The sequence below is a fragment of the Canis lupus genome, chromosome 10, assembly GCF_003254725.2.
Source record: "Canis lupus dingo isolate Sandy chromosome 10, ASM325472v2, whole genome shotgun sequence".
NCBI classification, from domain to species: Eukaryota; Metazoa; Chordata; class Mammalia; order Carnivora; family Canidae; genus Canis; species Canis lupus.
In genome coordinates, this window is record NC_064252.1 from 21,984,287 (window position 1) to 22,005,284 (window position 20,998).

A 20,998-nucleotide genomic window follows, 5' to 3' on the forward strand; every position below is an offset into this window, starting at 1 on the left:
AGCCTTTCTCTATAAAATGACTCCAGACGCTAAATAAAGACGTCAGGATAGCCCAGACTGGCTGGACTCTGCAGCCCCCAGGAAATTAATGCAGGCACCGCGTCCTGGTGCAAGAGCACGACGACCAGCCTGAGCAAGGGGCCTCGAGGAACCCAGGGCCCCAGTGGACCCCAGGCTCTGACCGAGCTAACGGAGCTGTGGGGGCTGTGCCACCTCGAGCCCCCCTCCCACAACTGCTCCCAGGGCCTTCTGGAAGCCAAATTGAGCCCCGCCCCTCCCCAGGACTCCGCGGTGCCCCCCTGCCCCCCCCGCACCCCTCCCGACAGGCTTGATCGTGGAGTCCGGAAGCACCGCTCCCCAGCACCGCTCCCCAGCCTCCAGGCTCGAGGGTGCCCCAGGGTTAGTCTCCCTCCTCCCCAAGTAAGTGGTTTCTGGTTTCCCAAGTGAACCCTGACGGACACACCTCGCGCAGGCATTCGTTATAATTAACATGATGTTACAAAAACCCTGATTGTAAGGATTTAATTAGCCCCAGATGTGGGCCTTCGGACCGCGGCCACCTCATCAGGCCACTGCTCCCAAGAGGAGCCTGAGGTTCTGAGTAGGGGTGGCAAGTGCCAGGTCCGAGATCGGCCCCCAGTCGCGCCTGGCTGTCCACCCACCTGGGCTCTTGGTGCTCCCGCGACCTCGTGGCCACACCATCCCCACACTTACCCCTCTGGCCCAGATCGCACTCTGCGCATCCCTCCTCCAGGCCTTCCCTGAAAGAGCCCTCGAAGACCCATTCTGCCTGCCTGTCGCCTCCTCTGGGAAGCCCTGCTGCCGCCCCCCGGCCCCCCGCATGGACTAATCCCTCCCCCAGCTCTGATCCCACTCTGTGTGACCACCACTCACGTAGGCGGCCACCTCCCCCACCAGCCTGTGATGTCCTCCAGGCCTGACTCATGTCCTTGTCCCCAGGGCCCAGCCCAGGGCGTGCACCGCCGGACCCCCAGCCTCAGATGTCAATCACGAAACCCCTCGGATGGCAGATGGCAAGGTCAAGGCCAGAGAGGGGAAGCAACATGCCCCAGGGCAGAACCAGGAGCGCCCCCGGGTGGCCTGCCTTCTGGCTCTTGCCTTCCACCCTACAGCTCCTGGGAGGCAGCAAAGGAGGTGAGAGCAGGGAGGCCCCCCCGGAGGAGGCACTCGGCTCTCCCGAAGGCCGCCCCTATCTCCCCAGGAAGAAAAATGAAGACTTAAATGATCATCTCTGAAAAGGCAAAGTCACAAATAAAAAACAGCTTCGAGCCTGACGATTGCCATCTGTCGCAAATGCCACCACAAAGACAAGACAATCCAAGAGCGGTGCCTATCCCTCGCGGGAGCTCGTTCCTAACCGGAGTGTGAGCCCTGGAATCCAGGGAAGACCCAGGCTGCGGGCTTTGAAGACCACGGGGACCCTCGGCTCTGCCGGTCCCAAGCCGGGAATCTAGGGCCGGGGCTTCCGAGGGGACCGAGGGGCCAAGCAGCCACAGGCCATGCTCCCGGGCCGACCCCTGGGCCAGGGGAGACACACAGTATTGGGCAAAGCAGGAACCCGGTCCCTGAGCGCACAGAGGACCCAGGCCTGACTTTAAAACACAAGGATAGAGAACCACGTTCAACGCCACGATGATGCTGTGTAAGTCACCCCAAGACGCGGGGCTCACAGGTCAGCCCTCAGGCCGGGCTCTGCCGATCTGACCTCAACCCTCCTTCTTTATCCTTCCCCTTAGAATGACAGCAACAGGGGCACCTGGGGGCTCAGGGGTTGAGTGTCTGCCTTCGGCCCAGGGCATGACCCCAGGGGTCCGGGATCGAGCCCTGCATCGGGCTCCCCGCAGGAGCCTGCTTCTCCCCCTGCCTGTGCCTCTGCCTCTCTCGCTGTCTCTCATGAATAAATAAATAAAATCTTAAAAAAAAAATATGTCAATGTATGGTCACTTTGTGCCCAGGTGCTGGCATTGTGGGCCTGGGGGGATGGCTGTGGCAGCGGTGGACGCAGACCAGGACACCCAGGCGGTGTGTGCCCTGGAGCCCTCGGTTGGCTACCCTGATGCCTGCGTCTGCAACGTCCCCGAAGTCCCTTTGCCTGGGGCAGGGGTCAGCTCACACGCCTGCTCCTCGGGCAGTGTCAGGGGTAGAAGCTGCACCCGGGGGCCGGCCAGGCCTGGCCTCGCTGCCCTGTGACCCCAGGGAAGGCTGCTCGGCTTCTCTGAGCATCCCTGTCGCCCAGGAATGTGTTCTCCCGCAGGGCAGGATGGGGGACGGAAACTGAACCAAAAAGGCCTCGTAAACTGTGAAGCGCTTCTCCACGTGAGGCCCCAGGCTCTCGGTTCGGGGCGGCGGACAGAGCGGGCACGGGGACAGGGAGACAGATCTGTTTCAGCACCCGGCTCCCCCTCTAGCCGGCCCCGTGCCCCAGGCCTGGGTGGGGAGGGGTGGTGCGGCCGTCCTTGGAGGGCGGAGGCCAGGGACGGGCCACGAGAGGGAGTGGGAACACGGCGTCCTGTCCCGTTTGTGGTTGGCATGTGATTTTGGGGGGGCTGGCTGTGTGCGGGGCTCGGGACCCAGGTGCGGGGCACGGAGGCGCCGTGGCAGGAGAGGCAGCTGGCTAACGTCCCCTGTGTGTCCCCCTGCAGCCAGGTGAGCGAGCATACCCGGCCCACCCAGGGTGAGCCTGGGCGCCGTGGCCCCCAGCTGGGCACACAGTCTGCGACGCGGCCTCCGTGGAGGGTGGTGCTCAGACGTGCCCAGGGCTGGTGTGGGGCGGTCAGTGAGCTTTCCGGGGAGTCCACCCACCCCCTCCCCAGGACACTGTGTCCTGTGACAGCCTTTGCTATTTGCCACCATGCTGACCCTCGTGGAGACGCCTCTGGGTGTCCTGATTCCTGGGGGTGGGGCTTCCCATGGGGAAGGGGTGTAGGTTCCAGGCTGGGAGCACTCATGACCTTGACCCCTGGACCGGGGACCCCCACCCAGTGGGCCTAGCATCCTCCTCTCGGGATCACCTCCAGCTCCGGGCCCTGGGGTTGGACCATGGGAATGTGCCCACACTCTGGGCATGGAGAGGCCTGCAGGGTGGCCACGGACCCCCGGCATGAATGATGGCGGTCAGAGCTGGCCTTGCTCAGCACGCCCACCTGCCCGGCACTGGGCCAAGCCCTCCGGGTCTTCACAGTAACCCCAGGAGGGGGTACTGTGGGTATCCCCATGGAATGGACCAGGGCCCCAAGGCCCAGAGAGGGCACAACCACTGCGGAAGGTCAACAGCCAATACAGAGTAGAGGCAGGATTGCATCCCGGCCTGCAGAGCATGGGCAGGACCCCAGGAGGGGATCGCACGTCACAGCCACTGGTTTCTCATCTGCAACACAGGCAGGGTGCTGGCAAAGGGTCAGTGAGGTGAGGCTGTGGAGGGTGCGGGGGGTGTGGGGCCTGGTCGGGTAGCAGGATCTCGGAGCACATGGCATCTGTCCTGCTTCCCGGGGACAGGCCAGGCTCCAAGCAGCAGAAGCCCCCGAATGGGGAGGACAGGGAGCCACCGGGCCGGCCGGCAAGTCCGTCCATGCTCAGCTGCCGGCCCAGGGCGTCTTTAGTGCCAGGCAGGTGTGCTGCTCCCAGAGGCCTGCAGCTGCCCCGAGGCTCTGGTGCTGGAGTGCAGACCCTCTGCGCCTCCCCCACCGCACCCTCCACGCCTGCAAACCTGCTTTCGTCACCCTTTCTCCCCTGATGAGGCTCTGGAATTAGCTGCTATTTTTGGCAGCTGCAATCAGGCCGCACCACGCCTGGTTATTGTTAGCATCCCGGCCACCGCTCAGGAACGTCGCCTCCTTCAGAAACGGGTGAGCTCATTGGCTCAGAGGTCCAGGGTCACTGTTCTGTGAGGCTCAGCAAAGCAGGGGGCGCTCCCCTCGCTGCCCCCCACCCCAGGCCAGGGCAGCACCACGTCCGAGATGGGTCGGGAGTGGGGAGCAGACTGGTCACCGCGCCGGTGGACACTGTGCACCATGACTGCCACCGCATCTCCCCTCCACACGGGGCGGGCCCATCCCCGCACCCCCCTGCTGTCACAGGAGTCGGCGTGCCACCCGGGCCAGCCAATCACTCATTGCATTCCCTCCAGGTTCAGTGATCGGATCAGGAGTGGGCACACGAGCCAAGAAGAATGTGGAAACATTCCTTTCCCACTGGACCTGTCTGGCTGGGGTGCCAATGCATGCACCTGACCATAGACGTTCTCAAGCTCCCTTGCAGCTAGGAGTGGCCATGTGCTGTAAGAGGAGAGCTGGCTTGCTTTCCTGTCAGGGGGGGACAGGCTCAGTCTGCCCGGGATGCGGATTTGATGCCCAGAGCAGGAGCAGCCACATTGTAACCATGAGGATTAAAGCCGTACCTCTGAGGGCAGAACAGAGCAAAGGCTGGGCCTTCTGGAAAAGAGGTGGTGGGCGTAGACCCATATGTGCACGCTTATCTCTTCTCGAAAGCTCAGTAAATGCTAGCAAAGATCACCCGAGAGGCCTCACCCTCAAGTGCCAAGAGAGAAGGAGAGGAAACCAAAGCAGTGTTTGGGAAGCCAGAAAACTCGTGGGTGAGCCGTGGCCCGCCGGGCAGGGCCGAGGAGGCCGGAACTCAGCTGGCGGCCTGGAAAGCTGAGGAGCAGTGACACCAGACTCAGAAGTCGGTGGCACCAAGGGCCTCCGGAGGCGGGAGGGCAGGAGGATTATTTTAAATGAGGGGTTCATCTCCCTCCTCTGCTCGCTGGGCTGGGCGGGTGCTTCCCGAGCCCAGCAGGAAACCTGAGGTTTATCTTCAAGGGAGGATTGTCTTTGTTCGATCTGGCTGCTATTACAAAATAGCCAGCCCGAGTGGCTTATAAACAGCAGAAATTTATTTCTCACGGTTCCTGCCACGGGGAAGGCCCAGATCAAAGCTGTGGCATGGTCGCGCTCTGGTGAGAGCCCTGTCCCTGGTCCACAGCCAACACCTGTCACGGAGTCCTCTCGGGGGGTGGGGGGTGGCAAGGGAGCTCTCTGGGGTCTCTTTTACAAGGGCATGGGTGCCATTCCCGAGGGATCCACCTCCTATGACCATCACATCAGGCATCAAGATCAATTTGGGGGAGATGCAAATGTTCAGACCACAGCAAGGGCAAAGCAGTGAGGGTACCAGGAGCACCTGAGGACGAGGGGACCCCTCGGAGAGCAGGGGGTCATACTCAATATTAAGATCCCTTGGGGCACATGGGTGGCTCAGCGATTGAGCATCTGCCTTCAGCTCAGGTCATGATCCTGGGGTCCCAGGATTGACTTCCCCATCGGGCTCCCTGCATGGAGCCTGCTTCTCCCTCTGCCTGTGACTCTGCCTCTCTCTGTGTCTCTCTCGAATAAATAAAATCTTAAAAAAATATTAAGATCCCTTGCCCCATTCCTCCTTGCCCCTGCTGGAAAACTGGCCGCCAGGCCTTGACTTCCAAGGGCAAGAGGTCAGAGATCATTTCCGGGGACATGACCTTTCCAAGTGGAAAGATCCAAGACCCTGAACCTGGATGGTACCCATCCAGTGAAGACCCTACTTGGCAAACGTTAGTGCTTCCCATGAGCTTTTCCGTTTTTAATTTTATTTTGTGTTTTAAAAAGATTCATTCATGTACTTATTTGAGAGACAGAGACAGAGAACAGAGGGAGAAGGAGAAGCAGTGTCCCTGCTGAGCAGGGAGTTTGTGGGGCTCGATCCCAGGACCCCGGAATCATGACCCGAGGCTAAGGCACATGCCCAACTGACCCCAGCTTTTCCTTTTTTAAAAATGAAGTGTAGTGCACAGGTCTCAAGGGCGCAGTTTGCTGAGTTTTGACAGATGTGTACGCCCGTGGACCACATACCTGTCTCGGGGTGTCAGACGTGCCCCATCAGCCAGGAGAGCCTCTCACCCGGCACCGTCAAGCCGAGTCCTGTTCCCAGCACCTGCCCAGGCAGACCCTGTTCTGATTTCTAGCACCATCGGGAAGCTCTGTTTGCTGGAGAAGTTCATGTAAACAGCATCGAACTGCGTACACTTGTTTGTGCCAGGCGTCTTTCCCTCGGCGGGACACTGGTGGGGCCCTGGGCTGTCGCACGTGTCTGCGGTTTGCTCCTCTTATGGTTGAGTAGTATTCCACTGTTTAGATATAACATGCTTGATTTATCCATTCTCCAGTTGGTGGACATTTGGGTTGTTGACAATTTGTGGCAATTACAGACAAAACTGCTAGGGAACATTTCTGCACAAGTCTTTATGCAGACACATGCTTGCATCTTGTAATTGGACATATGAGGGAAGCAGAACTGCGTGGTCATAGGCGGGGTGTGTTTACGAGAAGCGTGGCCACATTGATTCGCAATGAGGCGCCTGGAGGAACAAGAGGGTCCCTCTATGAGAATAAGGTGCCATCCCGCACGGACGCGCAGAGATGCAAGACCGTTCTGGGGAAATAAAAATAATTGCAGCAGGAATGAGAGGCCCGGGAGAGGAGCCGGGGACAAGGACCCGATCCTACAGGAAAAAGAGTGGAAGCGACAGAGACAGAAATTGAGAAAGATAAGGAAACCAGAGAAGAGTCTAGGAAGTTAACATCCAGAGATCGAAATCCAGCAAGGAGCGGGCAGGGAGGACAGAGGGAAAATCATTCGTGAAGCCATCAACACGTGTTCTACTTGCCATGTCTACCGAGAGCCCAGGAAAATTGCTGAGAGTAAGTAGACCGGCACCAACACGTATCCCTTGACCTTTCAGAAGGCTAGAGAGCACGAAATCCGTCTGGGGCGAGACTAAGCTACAGGCGATGGATTAGGATTGAGGATTCTTTAGCTTTTCAAGAGCAGTTTTGGGAGCCAAGTGACCAGGGCGTGATTCTTGTGGAAGCCTACAGCCGGGGTGCTGAGAACCGCTCTATTCTGAGCTCAGTAAGGGATCAGCCTTCCTGTGTGGCCTCCCTGGGGCTGGCCAGGGGAGGGTAGTCCGTGGACTTGGAGGCACAGGGAGGAAGCAGCCATTGGCCTCTGAATGTCTCTGTGGCTGGAACTGTGGGTGGACTTGCAGACACGCCCAGCTTGTTTTCCAGTTTACTCACACATGTTCCTCTTCTCCCTTGTGGACCACACGCAATGCCAGCCCCAGCCCCAGAGGCCACAGACTGATCCTGGACCTCTGCTCCAGCCCTTCTGATTTGTTCCTGTGTGGGTGCCCTTGGCTCCCATGACTCAGTGGGCCTACCTGAGTATGTCTTGCCCCAGGACATTGGTCAGTGCCTCTTCCCTGATCCTCCCCTCTCTCTCTGGAGCTTCACTTCCCAGCTTCATCCCAGACTTCAAGGTTTAATTTCTATAATAAATCCCCATAGCACCCATGCTAGCTCTGCCCCCACCGACTGCTCGGAGTTAGATACAGTTTGGACACTGAAGTGGTTCCAGAGACGTATGCGTAGAGATCTGGGATTGGTTTTCTGATCTGGCCAGACTTAAAGGCATTAATGACTCCATCACTCACTCACTCGTGATAAAGAGAAGACCCCTCTTCAACTCATATGTTGGCAAGGAAGTTACTTGAATTATTGCCTGGAGTTCCCTGGATCAAGCACCCGTGGGAGGCAAGGCTTCAGGTGACCAACAGATCTCACCCCCCACACGAAGTGCACCTACATGAGTGATTGATTGATGTGTTAATGAACTGATTGTGGCCGTCATTTTGTGATTGATGTATATCTACATACATCGAATCATCACCTTGTATACCTTAAATAGACACAATTTTACTTGCCAGTTATACCTCAATAAGGCTGGAAAGAAAGAGAATTCTACTTGCTGTTTCTGCACCGTTGAGCTCTCCTGGTTCAGGGGTGTCAGGTTCCGAGAGAGGAATGCTTCTGCTAGCAGCACAGCAAAGCTTGGCAGGAGATGCAAAGCAGAAGCCATTCCTCTCTGATTGTTCCTAATCAGACACAGTGACCCACAGGGGCAAGAATTGGGTCCCAGTTTATTTGCATTTTCCCTTGGCCCACATTTGACTTGTCCTCTGTCACCAACCCTGCTAACCTGCAGCGGTCCAGGCCCGTCTGCAGAGGTGATGGTGCCCTGCAGGCAGTGGCTGCCCATGGAACCCTCCAGTGGCTTTCCCTGGGTGCTCCCACCAAAGTGGCTGGCCATGTGTGGCTTCGGCAAATCCCCTACTGATTCTTTTTTAGTTTCCAACCTCCCTGTTTCCCCGATGCCACCGTCCCAGCCCCTCCTCCCATGTGCAAAGCCCAACCCTTGGTGGGGCAAGGGACCGCTTTCCCACAGCTCTCACCACGGCTTCTCTTCCTCCGAGTCTAATATACCCAGCCAAACTATCCACCTGGTATGAAGGTAGAGACCTTCCCACATGTGAAGCATGGCAAGCCTCTATCTTCTGTGGGTTCTTTCTCAGGAAGCGACAGAGGGGTGTGTTCCATCACTCCAAACTAAGAGAGGAACATCAAAACAGAAGGAAGATATGGGATGCGGGAAACGGGATGCAGGAAAGAGGAGAAGGAGCATCCAGGACACTAGCTCCGCCCCAAGGCGCTGTGGACCAATGGACCAGATGTGAGCATGTTCGAAGGCTCCAGGATGGAGCATGTGGGGGATAGACAACACCAAGAGTGAGTTTGTGAGTGAGTCATCTAAACTGATGACTAGAACTTAAAAATTGACCAAGAACCAAACAAATGCATCAATTAATATTCACTTTGGGAAGGGGCACCTGAATGGCTCGGTTGGTTGATCATCTGACTCAAGGTTGTGAGTTCAAGCCCCACGTTGGGCTCCAGACTAGGCGTGGAGCTTGCTTACCACAATATATTAACTTTAGGAAAACAAAATTTGGGTAGGGAAGGCTACATAAGTACCATTCTCTCTGCAGCTGACCGTCCGTAGCATTTCATGGGCAGCGTGATGGAAACATTTACTGTTGATTCCATCAAACCATGAATTAGCCATAACAGGAGTGTGAGGGTTGTGTGTGCTTTGCAAGGGGCGGTGCAAGGAAGCTATATGCCCATCTGCCATAGGGGACAGTCCAGAGATAATGCCTAAATCTAAAAACCCAAAGGAAGCCAAAACTCCCCAAGTCATCAACACAAGCAGGTTATTTAGAGATATGATAAAGACCAAAACGATGATCTAAAACAGTTTAAATCACTTGCTCTTGGGCAGGAAGACAGGAAAGGGTGAGAAATGGAGGCAGTCTGTTGTTTCGGGGAAGTAGACGATAGAACTCTTTGATGCTAAATTTCATGCAAATGTGACAGATGACAAACAAGGAGTCTGACATGTTCCAGCAGCAGCATCAACCATAGATTGGCTCTGAATCCTCGTTACACCAGAAAAATATACCTCTGGGGTGTCTGGCTGACTCAGTCGGAGGAGCATGCGACTTGGGGTCGTGAGTTCGAGCCCCACGTGAGTTCGAGTCCCACGTTGGGTGAGACTACACCTCTTCTGAGCTTGAGCACCGCCCGCCAGGGCTCCAGCAGACGCCTCTAAGCAGCTACAGCAGAAGTTTTCGTGACTGACCTCCGCGGAGCTGACCCTCCCGGCCCCCACGCGCACATGCACACGCACACGCGTCTCCTCTGTGAGAGGCACGCGGCTGGCCTGGCAGCCCTACGCTTACTCCCCTCAGCCCACCGGCTGCTTCAAACGCCCACTCATCCCATGCTTGCTTCCAAACCTGCTCATGCCGGTTGTACTTGTCACTGTGGAATGACCCAATGTGAGTGAGGAAAGCGAGTTTGTTTCCCTGAAAAAAGAAACGCCAGGGTTTGAGGACTCGGTCAAGGAACCACATTAAAATGTGCCATGGAAGAGTAGGGGGGGGGATTTAAAATCTATCCGGAAGATTCTGTGCACTGCCTGCTTTGGGTATATCTTTGTTTTTCATTTGGGGACAAACCGAAGTTGCAAATGGTTGACAAAGCACCAGGAGCTAGGTTAGTGCAGCGACACTGCAAGGCATGCCAATCATCGCCAGACACAAGTCCCCACATCGAGACAACATACAATCAGCTGTTTGCAATTTGAAATGAGATGTCTAAGGCACCTCGTGTTATTTTCTTTAAAAAATTGAGGTACGATCCACACAACATACCATTAACCATTTTAAAGTACAGACTCGGTGACATTCGGCACATGTGCAACCACCACCTCCTTCTAGTTTTGAAACATTTCGGCACCCCAAGAGGATACACGTGTCATTTAAAAATGACTCTCCGCCTGACAGTCCCCTCTTGAGTGACAGACGAACGTCTCATCCTGATGGTGCTGGTGGGAGGGATGGGTGCTGGGGAGGAAGGATTTGGGTGTCCAGACACCACCAGGCTCTCACGTGGCGCATCTTCTGACGCGTGAAGCCCCCAGACACGGGCATGGAGCTGGGAGGCGGAAGAGGCAGGCACCGTCCGCACCCCCAGAGCATCTGGGTCAGCCAGTGCCTTCAGCCGGAGGTTCTAGGAGTCAGCGGGGTCCCTGCCTTACTCATCGCATGAGCTGGGCTTCCTGCCCTGACCTGTAACAGGCATAAGCCCACTGAGGCCCCGACTCGGTGAGCAGTCGCTGGTCCATCCTATCCAGAGCTGGACAGTGAGTGTCAGAGACGAGTGAGGTCCAGCAGCTGGTCCCCCCTCTGCGTCCTCCTGCTCCCACGGTCTCCGCGATCCTCAGGTAGGAGGAGGCAAGGAGGGGTGGTGCGAGCCAGGCCCTCACTGCCCGGGGACCGGCATTCAGGACCCTCCCCTCTGACCACCTCTGCTACTGTCCCCGGCGTACACGAGCCCTTGGGTGAGAGAGCCTGCAGGCCCCCCCATGGGCTGGGACGCTTGACAGCCCTCTGCCTCCTCGGGGGCTGTGGATGCTGGCACAAGACACCTCCCACTCAGATGTTGTGCTCGTTTTCTGAGTGGGACGCTGGATTTGCCCTATAAACTCATGAGGCCGCTCAGCTTCATGATTCCAGACTCACTGTGGAGTCTGACCTTGAGCAAGGCCATTAGGCTCACTGTCTACGAGAGGAGGCCATTAGACTAGGCCAGCTCCGTCCAATAGAAATGTAGGTGAGTCACGGATGAAGTTTAAAATTTCCTGGTAGCCACATTCAAAAAGTAAAAAGAAGGGCCACCTGGGTTGAGTGTCTGCCTTCGGCTCGGCGTGATCCCTGGGTCCTGGGATCGAGTCCTACATCGGGCTCCCTGCAAGGAGCCTGCTTCTCCTTCTATGTCTCTGCCTCTCTCTCTGTGTCTTTCATGAATAAATAAATAATATCTTAAAAAAAGTAAAAAGAAGTAGGTGAAGTATTTTAAGATTAATTTTAACTCAATATATCTGACACATTTTTACAACATATAATCAATATGAGTAACGAATGAGATATTTTACAGGGTTTTTTAAATTTTTTTTTTAATCTGATTGCATAGTTTATCCTTTTTTTTTTTTTTTTTTAAGATTTATTTATTTATTCCTGAGAGACCCAGAGAGAGAGAGAGGCAGAGACACAGGCAGAGGGAGAAGCAGGCTCCATGCCGGGAGCCTGATGCGGGACTCGATCCCGGGACTCCAGGATCGCGCCCTGGGCCAAAGCAGGTGCCAAACCACTGAGCCACCCAGGGATCCCCTGCATAGTTTATCCTTGAGGGACATCTCATTTTGGAGGAGCCACATCTCCGATGACAATAGCCACGCGCGTCTAGTATGGGACAGCACCGACTAGACTAGCTTTTCAACCTCTAACTGTGTGCTTTAAGCAACAGGAACAGTTTTTCAAGTGAGACTTTGTTCAGGGTCCCATCACATAAGTGGTCGAAGGGAGGTTTCTCTGGTTGTTTCAGGTTCTTGCTTTTCCCTCCCGCAGAGACCCCTCTGCCCTGCACGCCCCCAGGATGTGCAGGTGGGAGGAGTGCGATCTTCCCCGGAGCCCAGGAGGTGGATATGGTGCTTTCCAATGAGCAGACTCCCTCCTGCGTCAGGACCCGAGCCTGGCTGTCTCCTCTGCTTGAAATGCTTTTATTTTTTAAAAATATTTTATTTATTTATTCATGAGAGACACAGAGAGAGAGAGGGAGGGAGAGACACAGGCAGAGGGAGAAGCAGGCTCCATGCAGGGAGCCTGACAAGGGACTCAATCCTGGGTCTCCAGGATCACACCCTGGGCTGAAGGTGGCGCTAAACCGCTGAGCCACCCGGGGCTGCCCCGAAATGCTTTTATACCCCCTTTCTTCCTCACCTCATGTCACTTCTTCAGGGAGGGCAGAGAGAAGCCATCACAGGGTCTGGTCCGGGGAGCCAGTGGGGGGTGGGGGGGTGGCTCCATCCTGCAGGCCCTGGCTACCCACCCCGAGGTGTGGATCTCATCCGTCCCCAGTTGACCAGTGTGAAGCACCCCCCCCCAGGGTTTTGGGGACACAGTCAGAGGATGGGATTTGCATTTGAAAATGACCTCTTTGGCTGCCTGGTGGATGGAGGCTGATAATGATGCTTCTATTTTTAAGAAAGGCCGACTCCCTTGGTGGCGCCCTGAGGAAAGGGCAACCCTGCATGATGCCAACTTTGATGAATAATCTCAACTCCATTGAAATGTTTCACCAGGGCTCCATGGCAAGAGGCTTAGAAATTATTCAGCCTCACAGCTGTCTCTGCAGAGGGGGGACCCCCCGGCTGGTCCCTGCCTGGGGAAGGTGGTGTTTAGTGGAGCCTTTGGATGTTCTCAGCAGCTCAGCTGAGGGTTCGAGCCCCACCGCGTCTGAAACCAAACGGCCCCTTCACGTCCAGGGATCTTGATGAATGCTGACCAGGGCGACCCAGGCCTGGTGCTGGCCACTGGGGCCGCAGAGATGAGCCAGACACAATCTTGAGCTATCCCATGTGGTGGGGAGACTGACAGCCAGACAGTTAGAAGGTGGGATGATTCTCAGGGACAAAGGGGGCTGTGGGACCGGGGTCTGGAGTAGCAGCCTGGGGTGACAGGAGAGATGATGTCTGAGCTGGGTTTAAAAGGATATGTAGGAGTTCACCTGGATGAGGTGGTAGATGAACATCCTTGCCTCTGGGAGGCTGGTGTGAGAGCACAGGGCATGGGTGTGGACAGACAGGATTTGAGGCCGGAGGTACAAGCAGGGCCGGGTCCTGGGCTTTGCGTGTCCAGCCAGGGGGTTTGGGCTCTGGCCCAGAGTCCTGTTGAAAGGATTTAAGCAGGGACAAGACACAAATCTGTAGTTTACAGTGTGGATCACTCAGCTTGCACCAGAGCGACCAGGGGCTGGACCCCAGGGTGAGCACCGACGCGGGCCTGCCCTCAGGGAGCTCCCAGGCTAGTGGAAGAAGCCCGAGCGGCTGCGTACCCAGGAGGCGAGAGAACATTGCCCTGTGTACACCTGAGGAACTCCAGGCACAAGGAGGTACAGGGTTTGCCCAAGACCCTCCCGAGCTTCTGATGACCCCCCCGCAACTGGGTTCACACCCTGTGCCGTCCGCTCCCACACCAGGGTCAGTCTGCGTGGCCAGCAGCGTTCAGAAGAGCTGCTTGGTATGTGTCTTCTGGAATTAGGGTATAAACGACGCTGCATTTCCTGTCTCGGCCGTTCTCCCTCTCGGATCGCTTGTTCCAGGGAAACCCACTGCCACCGTGTGCGCGGCCCTATAGAGGGGGCCACGCGACGAGGCCACGTGAGTGAGCTTGAAAGAAGGTCCTGGCCCGGTCAAGCCCTCAGGCGATGGCAACTCACAGAGACCCTGCATTAGAACCATCCACTGAGTCCCTGCCGGATTCCGTACCCTCCTACCCCACTGGAGAATACACGTTTGGTTGAATGTTGGGGTGACTTGGTATGTGGCAGTAGCTAGCTGATGCCCGTAGCTCTCTAGAGGTCAATTCGGGCTGTAGGATCCTAATTCCTGGCATCCGTCCCTGCTGCCTGGACCCCCACGTCTTTGTGCCCTTGCCTGAGTCCCTCCTCCTTAAGTCGGCCACATGGATTCTGATTTCCCTGCTGGTGACAGGAGACTGGGGCTCCGGGGTGAGACCTGGTCACCAGTTATGGGCCTGCCCCTAGCACACCTGAGCTGCCTGAAGGTGGACCCTCCCCCTTGCTACCTGGCCCTGCTGCTGTCTGTACCTGAGACCCCCTCACCCTTGCCTGGCTCCCAGCCTCACCCTCGGCAGAACCCTGAAGGCTGCACCATCTTCAGCCAGCACCCCAGACTGTACTCCAGGACGGAAGGGGCCCTGCCTGCCTCATACACAGCAGGACCCCCACGACCTGGACAGCGCCCGGCACAGAGTGGGCACTCTGCCACCTGTTGGACGGACGGCACATCCGTGCGGCTTCTGGCTGCCCCACGTGACTGCAGCCCTGGTTGGCTCCCAGAGAGTGGCCCCAGCCCACCCTTCGGTGACCACAGCTCAGACCTGCTGCCCGGTCTGGGGGCTCAGAGGAAGAGGCAGCGGGACCAGGGACCGGACAGTGTGGGCTTGAGTTGGTACGAGCTAGTCTGAGTGGCTGCATGGGTCAGAGGCACCTGCCCTACCAGCCTTGGTGTCCAGGTTCCAGGGGCTTCTGTGCCGGAGACACGTCCTTGTCCTCAGAGACTCCAGGCTCTGTCCCTTCCAGCCTCTGGGCCTAGTGGGGGAATCTGCTTGTGTGAACGAATGTCCTTCTATGCCACCTGCTTGGTGCTGGCCTGGGCTGGACACGCTGGGCACAGTGGGATGGCTTGGGTCAGGCCAGTCCTTGAGGAGACGGAGCCCATTGCTCAGGCTCAAAGAGCAGGACACCCGGCGCTGGCCCAGCCTCCGGAGGTTGCAAGAGGGGACATTTCTGCTGGGTGGTGAGGACAAGTGGGATGTCACCAGTGAGAGGGCAGAGGGAGCATGGGCAGGGCTGCACAGGGCTGGGCAGGCCTGGCCTCCCCCCACAGCCTCTCCTCAAATGTTCTCTCCGCTTCTTCCCGGGTGAGGGTCTCTCCACGGCCCGAAGCCCTTTCACATGCTGAAGACAGCTGTCCCCCATCACCACCCGCGTCCCGTACCCTTCCCTGACCCCTGCCCACATCTCTGATCGGATGGCCCCCAGGCGCCTCAAACTCAACAGCTCCAGAGCAGAGCTCATGATAGGAGGGCAGGAGAGGGTCCTGAGTAAGAACAGGGACCCTGGAGTCGCGCTGCCACTGTTTTTGTTCAGGCTCTCTTCCTCCCTAGCCGTGTGGCCTCAGGCGAGTTGCTTAACTTCTCTGTGCAAACCAAGGATGTGTTGAGAAGTTGGGGGCCAGGAGACCTGGGGGAGCAGGGGGGCTGGATGGAGTGTGGAAGACAGGTGTGGGGGGAAGGCAGGGCAGGGCTGAGCCTGTGACCCTGCTGGGTGGGGGGGGCAGCTGCTTCACCCAGGGGGTGCCAGTCAGCCTCTCATTTAATCGGCACTGCAGTACGGGACGTGCAGGCCCATTATGCAGATGAGCAAACTGAGACTCGGGGAGACTTCGGAGACCCTTCCCCGAATTCATGTGGCGGATAAGCGGCAGGAGGTGATTCGAGCCCCGATCGGCCATTCTCTGCAGTCTGCCCCGCCGGCCAGAGAGCCCCCTGGACACATGATTCTAGGGGTTCCGGGTAGGGAAGGGGGGGGCCATTCGAGCAACCAGGCTCCCCCGCCTCCTCCATGAGGTCCCGGCCCCGTCCGTGCAGGCTCGGAGCAGGAGCAAAGGCCCAGAAGCTCACGGCGTCCGGCGGGGAAGGCCAAGCCTGGGAAGGTTCTGGGGCTGGAGGCCACTGCTGTAGGCAGAGTTGACACGGGGGGCGAGAGGTGCCCACTCACGGGCCAAGCACTGGGAAGGGGCTGAGCTGGCCCTGTGCCAAGGTGGCCCAAGGGAGGGCCCGCTGGGCCACCCCCCACCTCCCTGCCTGCACCCAGAGCGGCCGGGCCCTTGCTCAGCAGCCGTTCGTGGGGGGCTGCAGTGAGTGGGTCAACCCTGATGTCCTTCCATCCTCGGGGGGACGGTCGGGCTTTCTCCAAGGTGAAGCGTTTGAACCTCTGTGTTCTCAGGCCACAAAGGATCTGAGGTCAATGGAGTGTTTTTGCTGCCAGACGCCCCCAGTTTTGTGAAAAATCCTTCTGAGGCTGCTGTGACGGCCGGCGTGTCTGGGTGGGCGGCCGGACAAGGCCCTAGGGGGTCCGGACCCCTCTGCTCTGGCTGGCGATGCCCAGGACCAGCGACGTCACCCACACGCACTGCTCCAAGTAAACCGGCCTGCGTGCCTGTGCTGTCTACGAGCGCCTACTGTGTGCAAAGCCCTGGGCAGAACTTGGGGGGCGCATAAATAACCCATGCCTACCCTCATTCGGGGTGACCTCCCAGCCCTGGTTTCCTAAGAAACCACACCCTCAGCCTAAAATATGCCGGAGAGACATCCTCCTGGCCCGTGTACCCTCGTGGCAGCACCATGCCGTCTCCTCTCCTTTACCTTCAAACCCGTCCCCGCTTCTCGGCCGACTCCTCCACTGCGCCTTCTATTAACAAATACTGTCCCGATGCCAGAATTGTGAAGTCTTCCTTCCTGATCAGACCAACTCCTACTCATCCTTCAAAACCCACAAATGCTCCCTCCTTGGCGAAGCCTTTCCCGTTCCCCCAAGCAGGTACTCCCTCACTCCTGGGGCTGCCCAAACAGTCCCCGTAAGTGCATCAGCTGCCATGACACTGGCTCCCACCAGCGGACCTGCCACTGTCTTTCAGACACGGTTCTAGGCGCTGTCCTTGGCGCTGAGGCAAAGCAGGTGACCCTGAGCAAAGACCCAGAAGGTAAGGCCACTGGCCTTGCTCGTCTATGAGCACCCGGGATCTGTGGAGGCCACAGTACAGACTCAGAGGGTGACCACACGTTGTACTTATGGTTGTGGTGGAGGAGCTCAGGAAGGAGAGAGGGGGAGCCCTGAGAAGGTGCCTAACACCTCTGGGGGCCAGTGTGGTTCGGCAGTGAGGGGTCGTCCTGCTGCAGAAGAAACAGAACTAATGTCATATTAAAGCACAGGATATCAGTTCTATTCCTTCCTTCACCCATCCACCCATCTATCCATCCATCCACCTACCCACCCACCCATTCATCCATCCATCATCCACCCATACACCGATGCATCCTCCTTCCAGCTGTCTATCTGTCCACCCATCCTCCTATTCATCTATCCATCCATCCACCCACCCACCCACCTACCCATCCATCCATCCATCTATCCATCCTCCTATCCATCCTCCCTCCACTCACCCAACCATCCACCCTTTCACCCATCCATTTATCCATCCTCCATCCACCTACACATCCATCCACCTATATCCCTCCTCCATCCATCCATCCATCCATCCTCCATCCACCCACCCATCTATCTACCCCCTCATCCATCCACTCATCCCTCCCTCTAATGCTTGTGTTTACTCTGTCATAGGTGAGGTTACCAGGCAAAGGCAAACCCAGTCCCTGGTCTTGACCTTTTTGCAGATCTCTAGCCCTAGAACTGTGTGCTGACTTTCCTCAATCTTTGTTGCCTTGTTGGTAGGGGAAGCAGAGGTGATGACAGGCGGCAACCACACAGTGTGGAAACTGGGTTGGATAGAGGGAAGAAGGACAGGGCTGTGGGAGCCCAGGGTCCAGGCCTGGAGGTCATACAAGATCAAGAGGGGACACATGAGATGAATCTAGAAGCATCTGAAGGAGGTACAGCCAGGGCAAGGGGGTGGGGAGGATTATAAGGAGTTGAGTCAAGCTGGGCCAGGGCCAAGTGTGTGCTGTGGAGGCTGGAGGAGTCACAGGTGCCAGATCTGGGCCAGCCTGGGGAGCCAGGGTGTGGGAGTGGGGGCAGCTCTGGGGCCAGGGTCTGGCTGGGTTTGACACTTTGGCCTTTCACTCAGGCCCTCTGTGCAGGCTGAGGTCAGTTAAGAAACACACGCCCATCCTCCCCTCCATCTATCCATCCATCCACACACCCACCCATCTACCATCCTTCATCCACCCACTCACTTATCCATCCATCTAGAAAGGACGCTAAACACACCCATTTCCTGGTCCCCTGAGAGTGCCCTGTGGGGTGAGGCAGAGAAGGAACCCTCACGGAGGGTCCTCTGCCCTGGTCCCTGCTGCCCTGCCCTGGGTCGCCGGCCTCGAGGACCCCCACTCAAACCCCCCTTGTTCCCAGGGAGCTCCCTTCTCACATCACAGCAGGCTGAACCCAGCTAAGGCCCCCGGTTCGAGGGCATCATTTTGCAGAGACAAAGGAAAGAGCGCGAGGGGGGCTGGAGCAAACCGGCCTCCAGAAGGACTGTCTGGAAAGGGCCGGGGGCCGAGGGGGAAGAAGGGACGTAGCTGCCGACGGGCGGAGGGCTCCAGTCCTGCTGTGGTCACCTCAGAGACGGCGGCTAAGTGCCTCACAAACCCGGCGTCCTGAGACTTGACTCCTGGCTGTGTGACCCCAGGTGAGCGACTTAACCTCTCTGCTCCTCCAGGGGACAGTCCTGCCTGGTTAGGACAGCTTGGATGGCCCACGGCTGCTCAATTATGAGAACATCTCGCTTGGGGATGTGATGCCTCTCCCCTCCCTTCCCCGTGGTTTCCTTCCCTCCACACACCTTCTGACCCTCTGCCCTGGATGTGCAGAGATGGGCCGGGCTGGATGCAGCTGGGCAGGAGGGACCGCGAGGTGGACATAGAAGGTTGAGAGGTGGGAGCACCACTCTCCTGGGCACTCTCCGGGAGGCTGCAGGTTGGGCCTGAGTCATAAGGCTGAGAGGGGTGGCCTGAAGGAGGCGTATAGAGCAAATGACAGCAGGTGCAAAAGCCCTGGGGCATGTCCCGGCTGGCCACACCAATCCTTGCTCTGCCCCTGGCTAGATGTGCCACCTTGGGTACAAGCCCTCTCTCTGTGCCTCAGCTTCCCTGTCTGTAAGGGAGCAGAGAGCAATAGTACATACCTGTTGGTGTCACCTGTGAGGCGGTGGGGGGAGTCGTGCGTGCAGGGGCTTTGAGCTGGGCCTGTGAGTGGGAGTTACTCCCGGGAATCGTCTTCTACTCCCCACCCCCAGCGGAGGAAATAGCAACCTGAATGCCAATTCGCGACCGTCAAACACAGGTCTCAAATCCCGCTGGTGGCGACCTTCCAGTTGGCGCTGGGGAGGAGCGATTTCGGCCACCTGCTCAGACGGCAGCTTTGGGGTGACAAGCTGTTGTCAGAAGCTTCTAACAAGCCTGGGGTGTCAGCCGGCCAAAGGACCACCTGGACGGGGCTGGGATAACCGGGTCCCTCTCAAAGGCTCCCAAGTGGCACGCAGGTGTACCTCCCCCCGCGTTGAACCCGAGGATGCTAGGTGCAGGTATTGGCCGCCATCCCCCCAGCAGCAGAGTCCCTTTGTCAGCCCCCCCCCACAAGCTTGCACCTCGGGGGCCCAGCACTCCCGGTACAGGTGATGCGCGTGCCTGGTGCGCCCTGGGGGCAGGTGACACAGGGCGCCAAGCGGCCGCCTCTCCTGGGAAGCATGTCCCCGCCACTCCCCGCCCCGGGAGTGGGCAGCAGGCAGCTTGGGTTCCAGTGGCTGTGGGAGGACCCTGGCCATGCCTGCCTCTGCCTCCCGGGCTAATAAACAGCTGTGGCCTCCCTGTGTTCCAGATGGATCCCAGCCTTGCGTGCGCCCAAAGAGTTCTACTAATTAAAATCAGGTTTTGACATTTGGGGTTGTCTTTTTTTTTCCTGAAGACAGGAGATCATGCTCGGCCGTCAGCGGGGAACTGGAGCGTCGGATCTGTCTTAAACGCAGGGCCCCAGACAGCTGGGCATTACGACTCCAGGCACGTGGGTGCTCCTGTTGATTTACTGAACGCGTCTGGACTCTTCCCCACGCTCTGCAGAGATTTGAAGGGGTCAAAGAACAAGTTTGTCTTGTTATAGGCAAACCCCCCCCCACACACACACACACAAAAACAACCCAATAAACAAGATCCAACGCACACATGATTTCTGGAGTCAGAAGGGACCCACCGTTTGTGGCTTTACTAGCCGTGCGTCCTGGGGCAAGTTATTCGCCCCCCGGGGCCTCGGTTTTCTCGTCTGTACAATGGGTGCATGCAGAGCCTTCATGGTGAGGGTCTAGAGAGGGTGAAATTAGGTCGTGGGATAATAAAATACCTTTGCTGTTCAATCGGCTTCCTATGTAGGCTTGTTTAAAATGATTCACAGGGTGAGAACAGGAAAGTTAAGTGAAAGAAAAGAAGCAGGGCAGGGGTGCCTACTGTTGCCCAGCCTGGGAGCTGCACCCACCCCTCAACCCCCTTACAGCCCTAGGCAGACTTGAGAGGCTTGGGGCTGGGCTTGTGGCCCATGGGAACCCGAGTCTGGGACACAGACAAGCGGAGGAATAGGGAGACTGAGGCACAGCTGCTTATCTTGCTGCAGGTGAGGTGCTGGGAGGGCAGGGTGGGGAGTGGGGAGCGGGGCTGAGACCCAAAGCCCTGTGGGGTCCGGCCTCTGCTTCCAGGGCTCCCCAGCCAGTCCTGACCACCTGCGCTAATGATAAAATCCTCACCTGGCTGATGCCTGAGTTTGGGGATCAGCAGGTGCAAGTGCGAGGAGGTGGTCCCAGTGAGGAGCTGTGGGGGGGTCGAGGGGAGGTCTGCACCCCCTCGCAGCCCAGTGAGGGCAGTGACAGCATGTCCTAGCTCCAGGAGAAGGGAAGGTGATGGCTTCCCCTGGCCAGGTGCCAGCCGCAGCCCCGCGACGGCGTCTCAGCCTGGAGTCCAGGGCAGGGACCAGAGCAGGTGACACTCCTGAGCCGAGATGGTACAGCCGCGGGCCTGCAGGTAGCCGCCAGGGGCCAGGCGGGTGCCCAGCGACAGTGATGGAGCAGGGCCCCAGCCATGCCGGTGCTCCTGCTTCCAGAACATTCCCAGAGCCGGTGCATT

General features: G+C 57.7%; 1 long non-coding RNA gene across 4 annotated transcripts; it reads left to right on the plus strand.

Moving 5' to 3' along the window:
• The first annotated feature begins 2,511 nt into the window (after positions 1 to 2,511).
• On the plus strand, positions 2,512 to 20,200 carry LOC118355909 (uncharacterized). 4 transcript variants are annotated; one of them, XR_004819279.2, is made up of 5 exons: positions 2,512 to 2,667; positions 8,465 to 8,622; positions 9,357 to 18,522; positions 19,176 to 19,416; positions 19,797 to 20,200. It is a non-coding gene; the product is annotated as an uncharacterized LOC118355909 (long non-coding RNA). The 4 variants fall into 4 exon arrangements; XR_007413421.1 differs by having other exon boundaries at positions 9,360 to 18,522; XR_007413422.1 differs by having other exon boundaries at positions 8,465 to 18,522; positions 19,129 to 19,416.
• Positions 20,201 to 20,998: the final 798 nt, after the last annotated feature.